Genomic DNA, 17,904 nt, shown 5'->3' with positions numbered 1-17,904 from the left:
TCAAATAAGGAACAGGCAACGAAAATCTTGTTTGTATATCTTTCACTTAGTGTCCTTTTATGGATACTAGTTTGAGCCTATACCTGTCCCTCGAAGCAGTATTTGTAGCATATCACTGCATTAAAATTGTACAGAATTTACAGTCTGCATCTGCAACTTTTTGGCCCTTCACTAGGGCAGGCTCTGCTTACTCTGCTGCTGCTTCGAGCCTGCTGTAGTGATTGTTCGAGGTGAAATATCAGGGACAATGAATGTTCAAGAAGCAAATTCCATGCAAAGTTTTGCTACATTTCGATGCCAGTCTCACCTGCATAAACATTTAATTTGCCTATGCAGCCGCTGCGTGGCTTAGTGGTTACAGCTCTCGGCTGCTGACACGAATGACGCGGGTTCGATCCCGGCCGCGGCGGTCGAATTTCGATGGAGCCGAAATTCTAGAGGCCGTGTACTGCTCCCTGTCATAGCCTGAGTCGCTTTGGGCAGTTAAACCCCCCTAAACCATTTGTCTGCGTATGCTATAAAGTATTGCTCTTAGTAAAAATGCCCTTAAGAAACATCTGACAAGGATTAAGTGAGAGATGTGAGGATAGGATAGGCAAAAATCGCATGTAAACAAGTGTCGCAAATCTTGATGCCGCGAATAATTTCAGCTAGAAGACAGCAAATCAGCCTATAACCTCTGCTTTAAAAAAATCCAGGAGTCGCGAAATGTTTTCATACTGCGACGTAAGCCGAATCTACGGAGAGGGAGTTCAAAAACGCAAAGCGGAACATTAAATTAGCTTTTCCGAGCAATAAGGATGAAGTAGGCAGGAAAGCCTACCACAGTAATCAACAACTATTCTAATTTAATAACTAAGGCGAAACGATAGTGCTTTTTGATAAAAAATTAGGAAAGTTAAATAATATCTACGTGTAAGAGTACTTTCAAGGTCCTTTCAAGATCCGGCCTATGACTGCATTTAGCAACGGGGTACATTTTGTGAAATGTGTTGGCCAAGCAATTGAGTGTTAATTTTTTCGTTATGTCAGACTCGCCTCGTTCAATGCATTGGCGTTGCTTTACTCTGCTTGCCTATAACAAGCTGCACAATTATTTTACTGAGGTTCTAGAGAGATGCAGTTTCGTATTTTCCGCGCATAACTCGTACAGAACACGCGGCGGTGCTTGTTGTGAAAAAAGCAATTCATCGCTATACTCTTTTCCTTCTTAAGACGTGCACGCAGGAAGACAGGATGGGACAGACGCTGTCTCATCTGGAACGGAACTGCTTGTTCTTCTGAAATTGCTGGTTCCAGAAAGAAAAAAAAATTCGCAGGCTGTTTCAAGTCTTTTTTCGTCAGTTTGTCATGATTACGATTTGCTGTTAACCTTTGGCGGTTTTTCCATGCTGTATGCACGCCCTCGGAAAATCACAGATTAGTTTTCAGCGTTACGTTTAGAAACTTGCCATCAAGTCAATCTATTTAAAGGAGAAAGAAAAAGCCCAAGCGCCCTACACAGCGAGCTACGCAGCCCCTGTACGTATGAGAAGTGGCTTTCCTGCACAGCTTGGAACATGATGGCGGACCTTCGCGCAACTCTGCTCCCTGCGGGAGCATATACAGGAACTCTAGTGAAACCGGTAGTAGTGTCTGGATCCAACGCATCGCCCTTCCTGACACAACGGTAAAGAATGTGGTGGTTTGCGGAAGACGCTTCGCTCCGGACGACTACATCCACGACCCAAGCAACTGGGGCAAGGAAGCACGAAGAAGAGACGCGACGAAACATCGCGAGGAGATACAAAGAGCAAAATAGAGAGGGTTTTGGGTGACCCGCCGCTTCCCCTCCCCTAAAAAATAACCGGGTAGCAAAAACCAAGAAAATAATTCTTTTCTAGGCGGGGCCATGACGTGGACATGCGACGAACTCAACCAGACACCACGCCTCCGGCTAACATCGGAAGAGGAAGGGCGATTCTCTTGCGGAGCCTACTCGACGATGCGCGAGAGAAAAATCTCCAGGAGGTAAAGGAAGGAGATGAGGAAGGCGAAGTAGCTTGATTGCGATGGCTTAACTAAGCTATTAAAGAGTCTTTTCAAAAAATATACGCGGCCGCGACTTCCAGGGATGACGCCTCGCTACCAGAGATGTAGAAAATATTTTCGACCAGAGAGTAGTCAGTTGCCATTTTAGGGAAACGGAGTGGATGCCGAGAGCAGGCAACCGTTGCAGGGGGCGGCAGAAAGTTAGGTGGGCGGATGAGATTAAGTAGCAGGCATACGGGGGCCGCAGCTGGCACAGGACAGGGTTAATTGGAGAGACATGGGAGAGGCCTTTGCCCTGCAGTGGGCCTGGTCAGGATGATGATGACTCACACTGGACGCGAACGCGAAAATTCACTCAAATGTTTTATTTTCATTTTCAAGATTCATAAATAGAATTACAGAAGATTTGAAAACAGCAAAACAGCATTACAAACACACTAATCCTTGCGCACATAGCAGCAGGCAGTAATTTATATAGGACCAAAGTGATAGCTGGCCATAAAAATATTGAGACATTACCACCAATAAAGCAATAGCATAGCATTCGAAAGACCTATGAACATTTAGTTGCAGAGTTTTTTTTCCCGGTACAGTGATCGGCGATATTCAGTCTGCATTCTAAATGGTATAAATGGACGACAGCGATAATAACTGTAAAGTATTGAGTGTATGCCGTGAACAGTACACTGCTGTTCTATGAAAAGCATACCTCATAACGGCACAATGATTTCTTTGCCAAACTGCAATTATGGCGCATGTAGTTTGTTTTCTCGCCTCAACTATTACACTCAGTTCTAGCACTATGGTCTCAGGAACCTCAGCAAGATTTACCACAATGTATAACAGAACAAGGTACCACAAATATTTGAAAATTAGCACATTTTCTCACACAATTTGAACACAAACACACGCTACCTTAAGTGTTCAAATAATCTAAAAAGCAGCTCCACATTATACGTCAAGCACCATTCAGCATATAAAAGAATAAAACTGATGCCTCGCACTCACTCTAAGCAAACGTTTGGCCCTATCTTCATATGCATCTACAGCTGCTAAGCAGAAGATTGCAACCATCACATGAGAACGAAATTCTGACAGCCATTCTTAATAAACGTCATCATTGTAATTTCTTTACTAGACCTTGTAAAACTAGGCCTATGTGCCAAAATGTCATAGAGGTCATGTCCTTACGACACAGATGCATTAGGTACTTATTTTTTGTTTTGTATGCTCTCGAGTATGTATGTGCCTCCATGATACATTTAAAAAAATCATTTGAAAGTTAGCACTGTGTACTTTCGATAATTTTCGACAATTTGCTGTACTGCGTTCTAGGTGTTTGTAGTCCTAGATTAATAAGAAAATAAAGTGAACCAAAGTCATACCTGTCACATGAGGCAATGTGATTGCCAACTGAGCCAAAGGCAATCGGAATTTTAAACGGCCATCCAGATGCGATTTTTGCGCATCGTCGGCCCACGCCGACTGTCTGGGTTTTGCCGATCGGTGAAGCATTTTAACAGCTTTTTCCGAGCAAACTAAAAATGAAATACAGCAATAACCCTGACGTCACTAACGGCATCGGGGTTGGGGACGCGCCACGCTGAGGAGTTGCCCTAGTCTGTTGAGAGATATTGCGAGCAGCAATTTCAAAAATTATTTCTGAATTATAGGTTCCACGCACAGCTTTCAAAGAGCGAAAACTCGCCAAGACCAAATCTACAGATCTGTTGAACTAGATCATACCCATTGAAATAGTTTCAGTGTCCAATTAAGTAAAAGTACACACGCTAACTTGAGTCACGAAAGCTTGTCTGATGGATTTAAGTGTGAGGTTACGAAGACCAATAACCGATTTCTGTCGGCCTGGTCGTGTAATCAATGTGCTTTTAAATGTCGTGTGTGTGAGTGCAGGGTTCTTCGTTCGTTTTTAACAAGTCCTATGAAAGCCTAATTTCAAGGAAAGTGCACAGTGTTTATTTTTTCGCACGTTTCTTTTGCGCAGGTCAAGTGCTGGAACGCTAGATATGGTTGCAAGGCTGCGGTGACTACAAAGGAGATAATCCGGCATTTCGATGAGGAATGCAGACACCACTCAGTTCTCTGCCCCAGGTGCTCGGCTTCTGTCCTCTGCCACCGACGCGTGCGAGCATCTGAGATAGGACTGCGCCATGTCACATTTTTGTGCAGAATGTGAAGACGAGACTAGCTGCAGAGACGACACAAAGTCTTCCGTATTGTCCGGCTAAGCCTCGCAAGGACAGACGAGGGGATCGATGGCGTATGCTATTATAAGTATTTTTTTTGCTTATTTTTCTTATTCGAGTTGTGTGCCGTGTTCTCAAGTAAAGCATGAAGTTGGGACCTCCTCGCTTCCGCCCGAAGGGCTGGCACCCAACCTCACCCGGCCACTACGCCCAGCGCCACCGTGAGAACCACAAGTAGGCGACACGTCCAGGGGAGTGGGAAGTGTGTCTGAAACAGAACACCTTGCATAATAGGATGAAACAGACTTCGAAAGATCTTAAGAAGCACAAAAACACCGCCTACATATCTATCACTGGCATATTATGCACCTGTAGGTAATTATCCTGCAGGCGTTGGTGGCTGGAATCTGATTACAAGGAATGCATTTGACTGCGGAAGGGGGCTAAAGCAGGCTTATTTCCCCAGGCCTCTGAAGAGGAAGCGAAGGGCCCCTAACCGACTCCCTACCGCGAGTACGGCTTTAAACCGGAGAGGTCCTGATGGCCTCACCTGCAGGAGAGACGCCTACAGCTGGCGGACAAGTAGTGAGCGAGGAGGGAATGGACGAGTCGCTGTGACCTGAACTGGCTTTTGAAACGGGACACTCTGGGGGCCAATCCGGCTGCCTCACTTGAACAATGTGTAGCGTATCGCCTGGCGCACTGAACGTAATGTGGGGCCAGGCTCGACGCCTGTGGATGGTTTTTGAGACAGTATTGGCACTTCCGTACCATGATCAAGTCATCGTCCGAGCGGTAGTGCGTTGACAAGGAATAGGAGGTTGAGCCCTCAAAGTCGCAGGAGGTCAAGAACAAGAAGGAAGCCGCATATATGGCAAACGTGGTGCTTGTTAGGATAAGTTATTTGTAGAAGGATGCTAGCCATTGGACAAAGAAAGGAGATCCCGTCTCAGAGCCCCCGATGAGCCACCACCACCGGTAGCAAGAAGTGAAAATGTAAGCAACCTATAATACTAGGAATATAATGGACTATGGAATGTCAGGCAGATAGTAGGCTCCGCGCACTGCCGTGGGGATAACAAATAACAGCACCTCACCTCTAGTCTGCCTCGCGACTATCGAACGGGCTGCAGAGTGACGTGGTGCGCAAGAGGTCATAAAGGTCCTTGCAGGGACTCCTGTGTGCAAAAAAAAAGGGCCGTGCGAAGAGTCGAACCCACACCTCCGGGTACGAGCAAGCGCGAAGGATAGCCTAGCAGGCAAACGCATCAGGCCTGTAGACTTTTAGAGGAGGGATAACTGTTCTTATGCACTGAAATGAGAAGAGCGCGAGGTAAATAATGTGCGCGATGCGAGCATTGATCGCGACTACCAGGAAGCCATATGGGCAAGTAAAATTGTGCAAAGAGGAGAACAAGCCGACTGTAGCCTGTGATCCATGTTACCACAGGCACCATCGAAGCCAAGTGCATCTGGAGCTTGGCTGCAGTGCTCAAGCTTTACAAGAACTGAAGGAAAAAGAAACAGCAGTGCCTTGAAGCCATACGGTCAAGCGAAAGTGTGCAAGAAAGGGAATAAACTGAATCAATCCTGTGACCCGTTTGGCCACAAGGATCAACAAGTAACGACAATGACAGAATTTGAGCAAGAAGACATGATACGTATACTCTAAGGAGATACTGATGTACGAAACCTGAAATATGTTGAATTGCAAGAAAAGAAAAATTACCTCCAACCCCTATAAGAGCCTTCGGGAGGGGGGTTATAAGGAAGGCTGCTAAATGATGCGTGGCAGTCTAGTAATACGCAATGATGTACTCGCGAAGCTAAATAACAAATATCCTACCCGTTCACACGCGCAGCTAAATGCGGTAAACACCATAACTGTTCATATACGGAGGTAAATACAACCAGACATCCTAAGGAACTATGTGCAATGCTAAATATTGATAAAAGAAGAGCTAAATAGATGCACTTACACGACGCAGCAGGCACTGGCCAACCAAGCCCTTCTGGTGTAATTTGAAAGGAAGGAGAGAAAGGAAGGAAGAGGAAAAAAGAAAATTGGAGAAAGAAATCAAGGAAGGAAAAAATAAAGAATGGCAGTGGCAAAGAAAGGTACTGTATCAAGAATGTCATCGGAACGCGTAGTTCACAAACAGTTCAGAAGTCCGGCATCACATAAGAGGTGCAGAAGACTCCTTGGAGAAGTACCATGGCGGCCGAGGGCAGATGACAGTGAAGGAGCTTGATGACGGAGGCTGGTGGACTGCGCATCACGGTCGAGTAGCACAGCTGCAGGCGACCAAGCACGCTCCAGAAGGGGTGAAGCTGCTGATGAGGTAGACCACACCAGGTATTGAAGACGAGGGTTCCCCGAATGGAGCCACCAGGAGGGCCACGGCCAAGCATGAAGACCAGTGGAGGAACCAGGAAAGGAGAGTCACGACGACCGGCCATAAGCGCAGGGGTGGCCGCGAAACTCGCGGTCTGGCCGCGGAAACTCAGCCGAGGCAGCGGCAGCATCGCAGACCGACGGCGCCAAAAAGTGTGAGAACGCGTTCAGACGACGCTTTTTGAAGGCCTGCAAGGAATGACAGGGCAAGGGTTCGCAAATGATATGTATATGAGAGTATATCGAACCATGACGGTATAAAGTGTTTCTTCATGGTTCACCTTCCTTTCATCATAGACGCACGGGCAGCGCCCAGGCCCGTTATTGACTGTTGCTGCCAGAGAGAAATTTTAAAATGCAGCGGCTGCAGAGAACTTCCACCGTAAAGGTATTAATTGTGCAAACACTAGAGCACACGCTCCCGCGTGTGTCTGCCACGCAGGCAAACACAGGGCGAGGCATGGAGCAGCTGACCCATAATGCCCCACGATCCGCGCGACGACAGGCTAAAACCCTCTCAGCGCGCGGACCGTGGTTGATGCCCCAAACAGGGCAGACCAGCTGCATGTGTATGACAATTATTTGGAGCAGTGGAAAACAAAACATAAGGAACCCTGCGATCAAAAGAGCGCAGAAGACAGCCGAATCAAATGGCTGAGACAGGCCCACAGAGAGGGGGAGGGGGAACTGAGCAGAAGCAGAAATGCGACGAAAAAGCTCCATCTATGCTATTTGAATAGAAGTAACCCGTAGCGCCATCTATTGGCACAACACAGAAGTACAAAAACATCAAGTTGCAAAGGACAAGCCTACCATACCCATTTTTCAGATCTAGAGCGCGCGTGTGTGGTAAACAAACAAAATGGGTTTAAAAGTGGCAGGAGGGAATGTATTCCTCACTAATGAACAAAAAGAGCGCTATTGCCCCACCAAAAAGCAAGAAAAAACAAGATATAGGAAATGCGCAGAAAATGGATGAATGGATGGATGGATAAGAGCGATCCCTTTGAAACGAGGTGGTGGCAATTGCCAGCATGCTCAGCTTTTTTTGTTTTTGTTCAACTGTGTTATCAAATCTCATTAAGATTCGCCATCGTCTTTCACTACGGTTACCTACACTTCTAACCCGATGTCACCTCTGCTTTTCAGCCACCAATCCTCCAATCACTTGTTGCAAACTTCCACTGCAGAGTTATTTGCATGACCATTGTTATCTTGAAACCCCAGGGCCTCGGGGAGAGTGACTGCCTGCATCGAGATCCGGATGGATACCATCACATTTGGGTATGAGGTGTTCAATTGTTTCCACAGATCTACCACACACACTGCACATGTGTCATCTTCGCTAAATTTCTTTTTGTAGCTGCGCGTTCTAAGACACCCTGACCCAGATCCAAAAAGTAGGGCACTGCCTCTTGAGTTATCATAGAAAACTTATTTCCTGATCTGCCTTTTCCAGTATCGGTATAGTTCTACACTATTATTTCTTTTCCATTAAATTCATCGAATTTTTAACTTCCGCGTTTTCTACCCGTCGTTTAATGCTCTTTCTCCGTCCACATGACCGGCTTACTTACTGGTTAGTTTTCTCGTTATTTTCCGCCACTTTGAGTGAAAGCTCTTTCTGTACAAGTATCTAAATACCCTCCTTAGCTGCCCAGCACTTATCGCTCAGTTTCCTCAGGCGGTCTGCATATAGTATTTTGCTTTTAGCTTCCCGAGCATCGAACGATGCCCAGCCCATATCCCCATGTACTGCCTCGTTTGTGGTTTTGCCTTGGGCATCTGGTGCTAATCTTCCAACAGCTCTGATTTAATTAAGTCTAACCTCGACCGAATTGCTGCCCTTAAGCACAGCACCGCATTCCCGAAAGTAAGCCCCGGGAACATCATTCCTTTCCGAGTACCTATCAGTACTTCATATTTATTACCCCCATAATGCCCTATATTTTATTATCCCGGCGTCTCTTCGCCCTTTTGGCCTAAGAGGTTGTTCATGCTCTTCCGTATATATCTGCCCTTCGTTTAGGCATATCCTGAGGTATTTGTATTCGGCCGCTTTAGGTATATCGCGGCCTTCTATTGTAAGCACATGTTCAGTTGTACCGTTGAAAATCACCACATCTGACTTAGTTGCGCTAAAACTGAAATCTAGAGAATCCTCTGTCTCCACAACAATTAATCAAAGTTTGCTATTATTCCTGGCTATCTGCTAACAGTACAATATCGTCCGCATACATTGAATCCGGGAGCCGCTGCTCAACTACATTGCCGCCAAATCTGTACGACAGATTACAGCCTAGATTACTTTCTTGTAGCCTGCTTTTCCATATTTATCACATAAAGCATGAACAGCAGAGGTGATAGAGGACAACCTTGTCTTAATCCTTTGTGCACCCCCACAGTTGTACTTTTTATCCCTGCCCATGTAATTTCCACTTTATTATCTCGGTAGATTTCCTGTAGAAATTCAGTTACCTCATAACCGATGCTTACATATTTTAATATGTTTCACACGAGTGCCTTGTTCACGTTGTCGTATGCACCGCTTATGTCCAGAAAAGCTAAATATAGAGGTCTGTTCTCGCCTTAGCTATTTCTATGCATTGGTTAAGCACCAACAGGCTATCATCTAATCGCCTATCCCTTCTGAATCCGTTCTAAAGTTCTCCGAGTATCCTATTACCTTCTACCCATGACTGCATTCTTGATTTCACCGCCTGCACTGCCAGCCTGTACATAACAGATGTTATCGTAATCGGACGGAAGGATTTTATGTTCATCTTGTCTCGTTTAGCTTTATAAATCAAATTCATTTTGCTCTGTCTCCAGCTGTGTGGAATCTCCTTATTTGTTATGACTGTCTCTAGTGCTTTTACCGCCAAGTTCATTAATGAGCTTAATTGGAATTTCGTCACTCCCTGCGGATGTGGCTCTAGGAATATTTGCTACCGCCTTTTCCCAGTTAAGACTAGTCAGTACTAAGCAGTTCCTTATTGTGCTGACCTGTGTTGCTCCATAACTTTGGGAGGTTACCCTATTGTAGTTGCTAAATCACCCAGCGAAAACTGACGTAATGTAGTTCACAGCATCGTCTCCCTCTAAACATTCTCCCTATTCTGTTCCTGCTTTCTGAAAGACGTTTAGCGCTACCTATCGTGAAGCGGATGAAGTAGAAACGTTCTGGCGCTAAATTCAAATGCCTAATGGCAATCTTGCTATTTTGCATAGTTGGGGCGCTCCGCAAAGGGGAAAAATACATTAAAGAATGTTAGGGGCATGGCAATCGTACATTGTACACAGAGCAAAGCTAAAGAGCAAAGCTCCCCAGGACCCGGCGGGCTGTTTGAGCTAAGACAAGGCGAAAACCGCGAACTGCCATGGACTAGATGGAAATCCAGGTAGCCTGGAGTTTGATACACAGTTCTGTATAATGCCATCAGATGTTCCAAACGACACCAGCATCGAAAGCAGAAGGCGCTTCTTAAGCCCAAATTTTTAGGCGTAAAATTTTTTGCAACCTGCACCAATGAAGCCAATGCTAATGAATCTTCAGTGAGACATTGTGCACTGCAAAACCAGGGCGCAATTCAACAAAAAAGCATGGCGCCCAAAAAACCAAAACCACCCACTGGGCCTATGGTACCAGGTGCAGAACAGCCTTAGAAAAGCAACAAGCCCCAAAACTGCATCAGGAGCACCCGATAGCATACTCGCACAAAACAAAAAAAAAACATACCAGTAAAGCCTGGTACAACAGCCAACCTACTATTGCAGTGTGTATTGTATTGTAGCACCGGACGGCCTTGACATTTGGTACACAATGAACAGGTAGCTTCGAGCTGCACCGAATTAGCATTTGCTGCAAGATCAACCACTGGCGTAGCAGCCAGCAAAGAAGCCACTCATCCAGGAACCGAGACTACACATTGAAGGAGAGGCATTAAGCAAAGGCCGCCCAGTGCTTAGCAACGAATAATTAAGGGTAGTACGGAAACAAAACGTTAAAAACATAATCCAAAATTATTGCATTTGAAAGAAGCAAGTTGTGTGCAGTGAAGGACTGCACAGTACACACCAGCGAGCGAGACGGCAAGGCCCCCCCAAAAAATTTGATATCACATCCAAGCATGGGAGCATCTAGCGCACTCTTAATTAATGCACCAAATCGCCCAAAGAGCGCAAAGTCATCAGTGCATTCCACAAAACCTGGAGCAGGGAATTTCAGCCAACTCTGCGCCTGCTTAGCAAGAGGGGGGGGGGGGGGGGGGGGGGGGGGGGGGTGCGTGCAGCGTCGGGCGCTGGTTAAGGGGGAGATTACCATAAAAATACGTGTACGTGCTAGGGATCAGTGCTACAGACATTATAAATCTGTTTTACTCACATCGCGGCGGCTTGTAGTAGAAGCGGTGGACCAGCGGGGGATCCGGGGGGGAGGGAATCCAAAAGGCCTAGGCGTCCATTAGCGTAAGGGTGGTCGCGAAACTCCCAGTGTGGCCGCAGAAACGCAGCCGAGGCAGTTGCAGCATCACAGACTGACGGCACCAAGAAGAATGAGCGGGAGGTCGTTCAGACTCCGCTTTTTAAGGCCTGCAAGGACTGATAGGGCAAGGGTTCCCATCTCCCCCTCCCCCCCCCCCCCGCCCCCCCCCCCCCCACACACACACCGCCAGCAGCACCACGCCCCCGGCATGTGCGCATGACGCAGCAATGAAATGTATTTGATGAGAGGATGGCGAACCATGACGGTATGCAGCGTTTATGATGATAGGAAGGTGAACCATGAATAGAGGCCTGTTATTGGCTGTTGCTGCAAAGAGTGTAAATTTGAACTGCATTAACGGTAGAGAACTTCCACCGTAAAGGTATTGATTGTACTATCGGGGACAAAAGTGGTATACTCCACGCGACCGGAGCAACGGAAAACTGCGTTTCAACGCCATCTGCAGGCGGCATCTCGGACCCAGACAGCCAATCTGTGACCTTTATTATCAGCAGGCATGTTGCGTGACTCGTTTCAATGTTTCATTCTTTTGCTCTCCAAAGTGCTGAGCGGCGCCGCAGCAGTAGCGATCTGGTTGCCCTCTTTTCATTTTGTGTCTTCTTTTTTTTTCAACGCCGTTCGAGATAGGGCTTCAGAGCCGGCGCGCGCACCGTCATGTTGCGATCAAATGCGAGCGCGCGCGTGGTTAACTTCTCGTGGAAGCAGCGCATTTTTGAAACATTAAAACGAGCCAAGCGGGAGGCCTGCTGATAATAAAGGTCACAAATTGGCTATCTGGGTCCGAGATGGCGCCTGTAGATGGCGTTGCAACGCAGTTTTTCGTTGCTCCGGCTCCCGCCGCGTGGAGTATACCACTTTTGTCCCCGATAGTACAAACACTAGAGCACACGTTCCCGCGTGTGCCTGCCACGCAGGGCGAGGCAAGGAGCAGCTGACTCTCAATCCCCCGGCCCGTACTTAGGCGGTTCGTCCTTACTTAGTACACCAGGGCCGGCGTCAAATCCAAGACACTTAATAAAACTTGGTAGAATCGGGCTCTCGCTTTCAGCGCAGCACGAAGAGACTACCCGGAGTCTAGGGCGCCTTGGCGTCTGGCAGGGGGTCAAATCACGGAAGTGCGCCACGGAGAGTAGCGACCCCGCCTGTCCGAAGCTCGTGGGTTGGACCCACACGCGACCAACGGGTGGAAGTAGTTGACCGGTCCGCCGCACTCGATGGGAGGGATTTCGAGTCCGAGGGTGACAAAACCTAAATTGGTACAAGAGCAGTCTCTATAGTGGGGGGGGGGGGGGGGGTCCACCATGCACTTTGTGCAAGAGACTTGCACTTCAGAAGTGGTCTGGCCCTTGCCTGGTCCGTATGTGGCTTGAGGGAAACTCTTTTGGCAGACCGAAAACTTCTTGAACCAGTTCTTCTGGACGGCCAAGTGATCGGCGTTGAGTGCCAAGCGCGCGGGGCCCAGTCCAGAGCTACAATCCAGTGTTTCCTTGACGTCGTTCCCCTCAATGAACGGCAAGAGGCTAATATGCCGCGGATCAACCCGCACCTCCCCGACAGTGAGCTCATCGACTACTGGGTCCTGGACGGGCACTTCAAGCCGGTGCTGCACCTGAACTTGGTCTCCCTGGACGCGCGCAAGCAGACCAGCGAGGCAGCAGCGCGTATTTCTGCTGCAGCGTGCAGGCCAACCGCCCCCCCCCCCCCCCTCCGTCAAGCATGTCTGCTGGCTGCACGAGGGAGCCCAGCTAAAGCCCAGCCCGGGCATCCGCATTGAGAACGTGCCCCTCGTCACTGACCGGCTGCAGAGACACCAGGTCGGACACTACCAATGCACCGCCACTAACGAGCTGGGACACGGCGTCTCCCAGGTCTTCCTCGTGGTCTACAACCCTCCCAATTGCTTGAGAAGCACAAGGCGGTGTACCACGTGGCTCGACACAGGGCCAGTAAGGTCACGTGTGACGAGGAGGCGGACCCTCCAAACGTGCGCCTCACGTCGCGCTTCAACAGCAGCCTGGGAGAGCCTCGACATCGTCGCTTTCAACCAATCGGGCCCCCGCAGCAGCTCAGCTTTCTATACTCCCCGAAGTAAAGTCGACTATGGCGCCCTTCTCTGCACTGCCACCAACTCGCTGGGCCAAGGTACGGCGCCGTGCGATTTCAGCACGATGCCTGCAGGGCCCATGAACCCGAGAGTGAACTGCAGCATTCCGTTGGTAACGCCCATCAGTCTCGGCGTGCGCTTTGAGAGGGTGCTGCAGCCGTGGCCTTTGCCCGTACACTTTTGGGCGGACGTGTTTGTCAGGAGCCGGCTGCGGGAGCGCATCGTTGCCGACGAACCCAAATTAGAAGCGACGGGACTCGAGCCAGGCTCTAGCATCGGCGGCTATGTCTACGGGCTGAACGAGAAGGGGAGCAGCACTGCCGTGCCGCTCGCCCTCTCCACACTAGTGTCGGCCAGGACCGAGCTACTAGGGCTACTTCCGGGAGAGGCGGCGATAGTGTCGGCTTCCAGCCCCCTGCTGGGCATCCTGCTCGGCGTTCTCACATTGCTCGTCCTAATTGCCATTGTGATCATTGTCATGACAATGATGACAACCGTCGGGTAACATGGGATATATACATATCACCGGATAAGTAGATTGATGCATTTATGCAGCACAAGCGGTCTCAAGCTTGTCACTAGCGTCGTGCAAAGGCAATGAATCAGCACAGTCCTACACGATGACGCTAGACCTTTCCGCCAGCATTCAAGGCAGAGTTCGAGCTTCAAGATTCAAGATTCGAGTTTTACTCCTGGCTACTTACTTTCTCACAAGAATGTGCATCACTTGGCTCGTGGAAGTCCACTGTGTACAGCAAAAGACAATATGGGATGACTGGCAAAGGTCTAATATGACGGTTTCAGAGCATAGTAAAACAGCTGTAAAGACAAAGACATGTAGAAAGCCAGACATACAGAACTTTGGTTTGTCCACTTTTCAGCGCCTTCATGTGGCTCAAACACTGCCGCTCTTGACGATGCGAAGGCTGGAAATGGAGACGGCACTTACCTCTGCGCGAAGGAGAAAGGTAGGTTTAAAAAGGAACCTTCACTTTTGCAAGATAGGAAACTAAATTCTTTCTTCTCTCCAGTACGCTCATGTTCGTAAATTGTTGCAGCATCTGCTTGCCGTATTTGGGCCAGAGTTATCGTGCAACATTATGTGGCTAAAAACAGCGGCATAGTGACCACACAGCCACTAATAAAAGTTCTCCTTGCACAAAACAAAAAAAAAATAGAGATCACTGCGGCGACCCGCATTGGGAGAATGCGACAGCATCGACGCCTCCTCGGCACTCGTCGCCTCTGTTTGCCTCTCTTTGTCATTTTCTTTTTATTTGTTAATTAATTTAACTTCGGAATTAACGTAATTATGTTATGCTTGAATTAAACATCGACTTATTTGCTATGATTATAGCTGATTTTATCTCAATGAACCCTTCTGGTTTTTCGAATTTGGCGCCGTGGTTGCTTTTCCGTCCACTTACAATATCCCCGTCCAGCCTGTTCAACCGTTTTTGCTGATAATTTGCGTTTTTGCTGATACATAGCGCATCTCACTAATAACCAAACAATAAAATCTTAGTTTAAAATTGCATCAACGCTTCATTCTTGCTCATGACACGAGCAGCTCTTACGCACCTGCGCTGGATCTACAGTGCAGTGTGGGCGAAAGAGGAAGCCAGACACTAATCTGCGTGAGCACACTGACGCACGCTGTCCTAGAATATGAGAAATGAAGATTGGTTGGTTGGTTTATGGGGTTTAACGTCCCAAAGCGACTAAGGCTATGAGAGACGCCGTAGTGGAGGGCTCCGGAAATTTCGACCACCTGGGGTTCTTTAACGTGCACTGACATCGCACAGTACACGGGCCTCGAATTTCTCCTCTAAAGAAATTCAACCTCCGCGGCCTGGATCGAACGAGAGAAATGAAGAACCTGCGCCACGATGCCACTGGATTTGAAATTTTATTGTCCAACCTTTACAAACGCCACAAACCAACGATTGCTCTGCTTTTCCGGATCTTCATTTCTTTCGATCGCCGGCTTTGAGGCCGACCTGGAAAAGCGCGCGAGCGGTCTGAAGCGACGTCATTTTAACGCTCTTTGGAGATAAGCAAACCGCAACGTGTTTCCTGCGCCCGCGTGAGCAGCGGCCAGTAGGGAAAAGTCGCGAAGCGGTGAAGTGAGCGCACTCTCCCCGCCGGCTAGATACAAGCGGAAGAAAAAGGCGAGTAGTCAAATCGAGCTGCGCCCCAGCTATCGTTAGCCACCGCAAACATACGGAGATATAATCTCGGCAACAGTACGCAGCACTTAGCGTCCCTGGCGTCAGTCCAACCCGCACACGGCCACGCTTTCCGTCATTCGTGTTAAGCGTGCTGACAACTGTGTTTTCCCCTCGAAGAGCTGCTAAGTAAAGCGGTAAGTGACGGGGGCGAACTGTCCAGGTTTTACGCGTCTGATGCTTGATGTTTAAAATGCAATGAGGGCTGCACGCTTCAAAGTTTTGCGCAAGCGGACGACAGCAAGACGCCTTCCTATAACGAAAGGCGAAAGTCTCGCTACTCAGAGGTACGATTAAACGTTTCGCAGTGGAGATGGTGCCAGCGTTTATGAAAGTTTAGCCTGCGGAAAGCTACGACAGCAGCCAGGTTGTCATACGGCAAACAAAAAAAATTGCAAATAGAAACTAAGCTGGCATCACAGAAATTTTAATTAACGGTATGCGCCACGACTGCTGCGGAACCGCAATTTTACGGAAAATTGAACGCCATTCATTCATCGTTACTCTCTGAGATTTACGCTCGTGCGCTACCAAATTGCAGCGCTCTCAACGGCGTTTCGAACAAACGGAGCGTGCCCGCTGACAGTGGCGAAGTGAACGACCGCCGCTCCTATAGCAGCGGCTTGACAGTGCGTCAGAACTTTCCGCAGCGTCGCGCCGGCCGTTTACTTCGCCATGGTCAGCGGGCACGCTCCGTTTGCTCGAAGCGCCGTTGAGAGCGCTGCAATTTGGTAGCGCACGAACGTAGTCGCGTGGTATTAAGCATGAAATGCTTTTAGCTCCGGTTTTCGGCAGTGTGGTGACATCACGCCCAGACCGAGAGCCAGCGTCCGGGCACTGAATTCCACTCATCCGGGCACTGAAACGAGAGCATCCGGGCACCGTACGAGATTTAACGAGACTCTCTAAGCCCTCCGACAGGACCGGCATACAAGCGCATTGAAAAATATTCTGAGGAGCGCCACATGATGGCGAACAATGTATCGTGGGTTTCAGTGGGCTGCGGTTTATCGCTTTTTTTAAATCCTTAGTTCAAGTTGCGTCAAACACCCTGTAGAGCTGGCGTGGAAGGTTGTGGCATTAACGAGGGCTGACTTTGGAGTGGCCACACATGCCGCGTATGCTCCGCCTTTGTTGTGATGAGCTGCGTCCACATACACTGCTCGTGGTTCGTTCTTGTACAGTTTTTTAAGGGCCTGCGCCCTAGCTTTCCTGCGGGAATCATGTCTCCTTGGCAGCATGTTCTTGGCTAGTGGTTTGACAACTAGTCTACTAGCAATGTCGACTGATAAATGTGATGCTGCACACACCTCCTCAGCGGGGTGGATGTGGAGTTTGTCGAGAATTACGCGCCCCGCAGCAGTGCTCGGCAAGCGGGTCACTTCATCACCAATCACTTTATTTCAGCTTTCTTTAGAAAAACTGAGGGCGGCAAGAAAAAAGCAGTCATTACGACCACTTGACAAGCCTCGCCACCCCTACATAGAGGCAGTTTGGTAGCGACAGTGATGGTTACTTCATGCACTTGTAACAACGCAAGGTACACGGAAAGACAAGGCGTGTAAATACATGCATAAAAGGAAATTTTTTTTGTAAATACATGCATAAAAAGAAACTTTTTTTTGAAATACATGCATGAAAGGAAACTTCTTTTTTTTTTATTTTGCATGGACAAGTAGTATTTCAGCAGAACAGAATAAAGGTTTTACACAACATTTACGGTTCAATGCAATAAAGTTCTATACATGGGTACACATACTGTGGGACCTAGCTTGCAAATAAATACATTTCGAATAGCCGAGACAGACATGCTGTGCAACGCGTCGTAAAATGGCGTGTTCAAGTATTTCGGAAGAATGTATTTTAGTGTGGAAAAACCATAGTTTGTTCTGCATCGTGGTAATGAATAGATCATACGCTGTCGTGTCATATACGGTGTCCGACGTGGTGTAAGTGTCACAATGCTGGAAAAAAAAATGTGTCGTCTTCGGCTATTATTTTTTTATGGAAAGATGCAAACCTGTAATCGAACATTCTTGTTACAGGTCGATGAGGCTGCGTAAGAGACGTCAAGTCCCTTCGAGCTCATCTGACGCGCTGCTGAGTTGCAGCGTTCTGTCCAATTGGTGTCTGCGGTGATGCGGAGAAGGCAGTGGTCGCTGCCCAGGGTATCCCTCAAGTTCTCCCATGTGGCGTTTGTAGTGTTCCTAACCAGAGATAAGTCAGGACACGTGTCACAGGTGACCGAGTTGCCCACACGTGTGGGGCAAGCCGGATCCGTGAGCAACGTAAGACGAAGGGTGGAGATGAGCTCCGCCAGCTTGCGTCCCCTGGCTTTCTCGAAGTGATAGCCCCAGTGTAGACTGGGTGCGTTGAAATCCCCAATGATCACCAGAGGTTCATTGGCAGCCAGTTTGAGAGCACGATAGAAAATT

The 17,904-nt window shown here is 48.3% G+C and overlaps 1 protein-coding gene and 1 pseudogene across 1 annotated transcript in view; one reads left to right on the top strand and one right to left on the bottom strand.

Moving 5' to 3' along the window:
- The window catches only part of LOC149329202 (uncharacterized), a 136,684-nt gene extending 125,516 nt beyond the window's left edge, over nucleotides 1-11,168 (bottom strand). The window contains exon 1 of the mRNA XM_089560144.1: nucleotides 11,018-11,168. The gene's annotated coding sequence lies outside the window, so the exon portion shown is untranslated. The remainder of the gene's footprint in view (nucleotides 1-11,017) is intronic.
- A 197-nt stretch (nucleotides 11,169-11,365) lies between these two features.
- Nucleotides 11,366-13,746, top strand: LOC149329201 (hemicentin-2-like; annotated as a pseudogene).
- The last annotated feature ends 4,158 nt before the right edge of the window (nucleotides 13,747-17,904 follow it).

This window comes from Amblyomma mixtum, chromosome 9 (assembly GCF_055824585.1).
Source record: "Amblyomma mixtum isolate Tamu chromosome 9, ASM5582458v1, whole genome shotgun sequence".
Taxonomy (NCBI): Eukaryota; Metazoa; Arthropoda; class Arachnida; order Ixodida; family Ixodidae; genus Amblyomma; species Amblyomma mixtum.
This window is presented reverse-complemented; position numbering and strand designations above follow the sequence as displayed.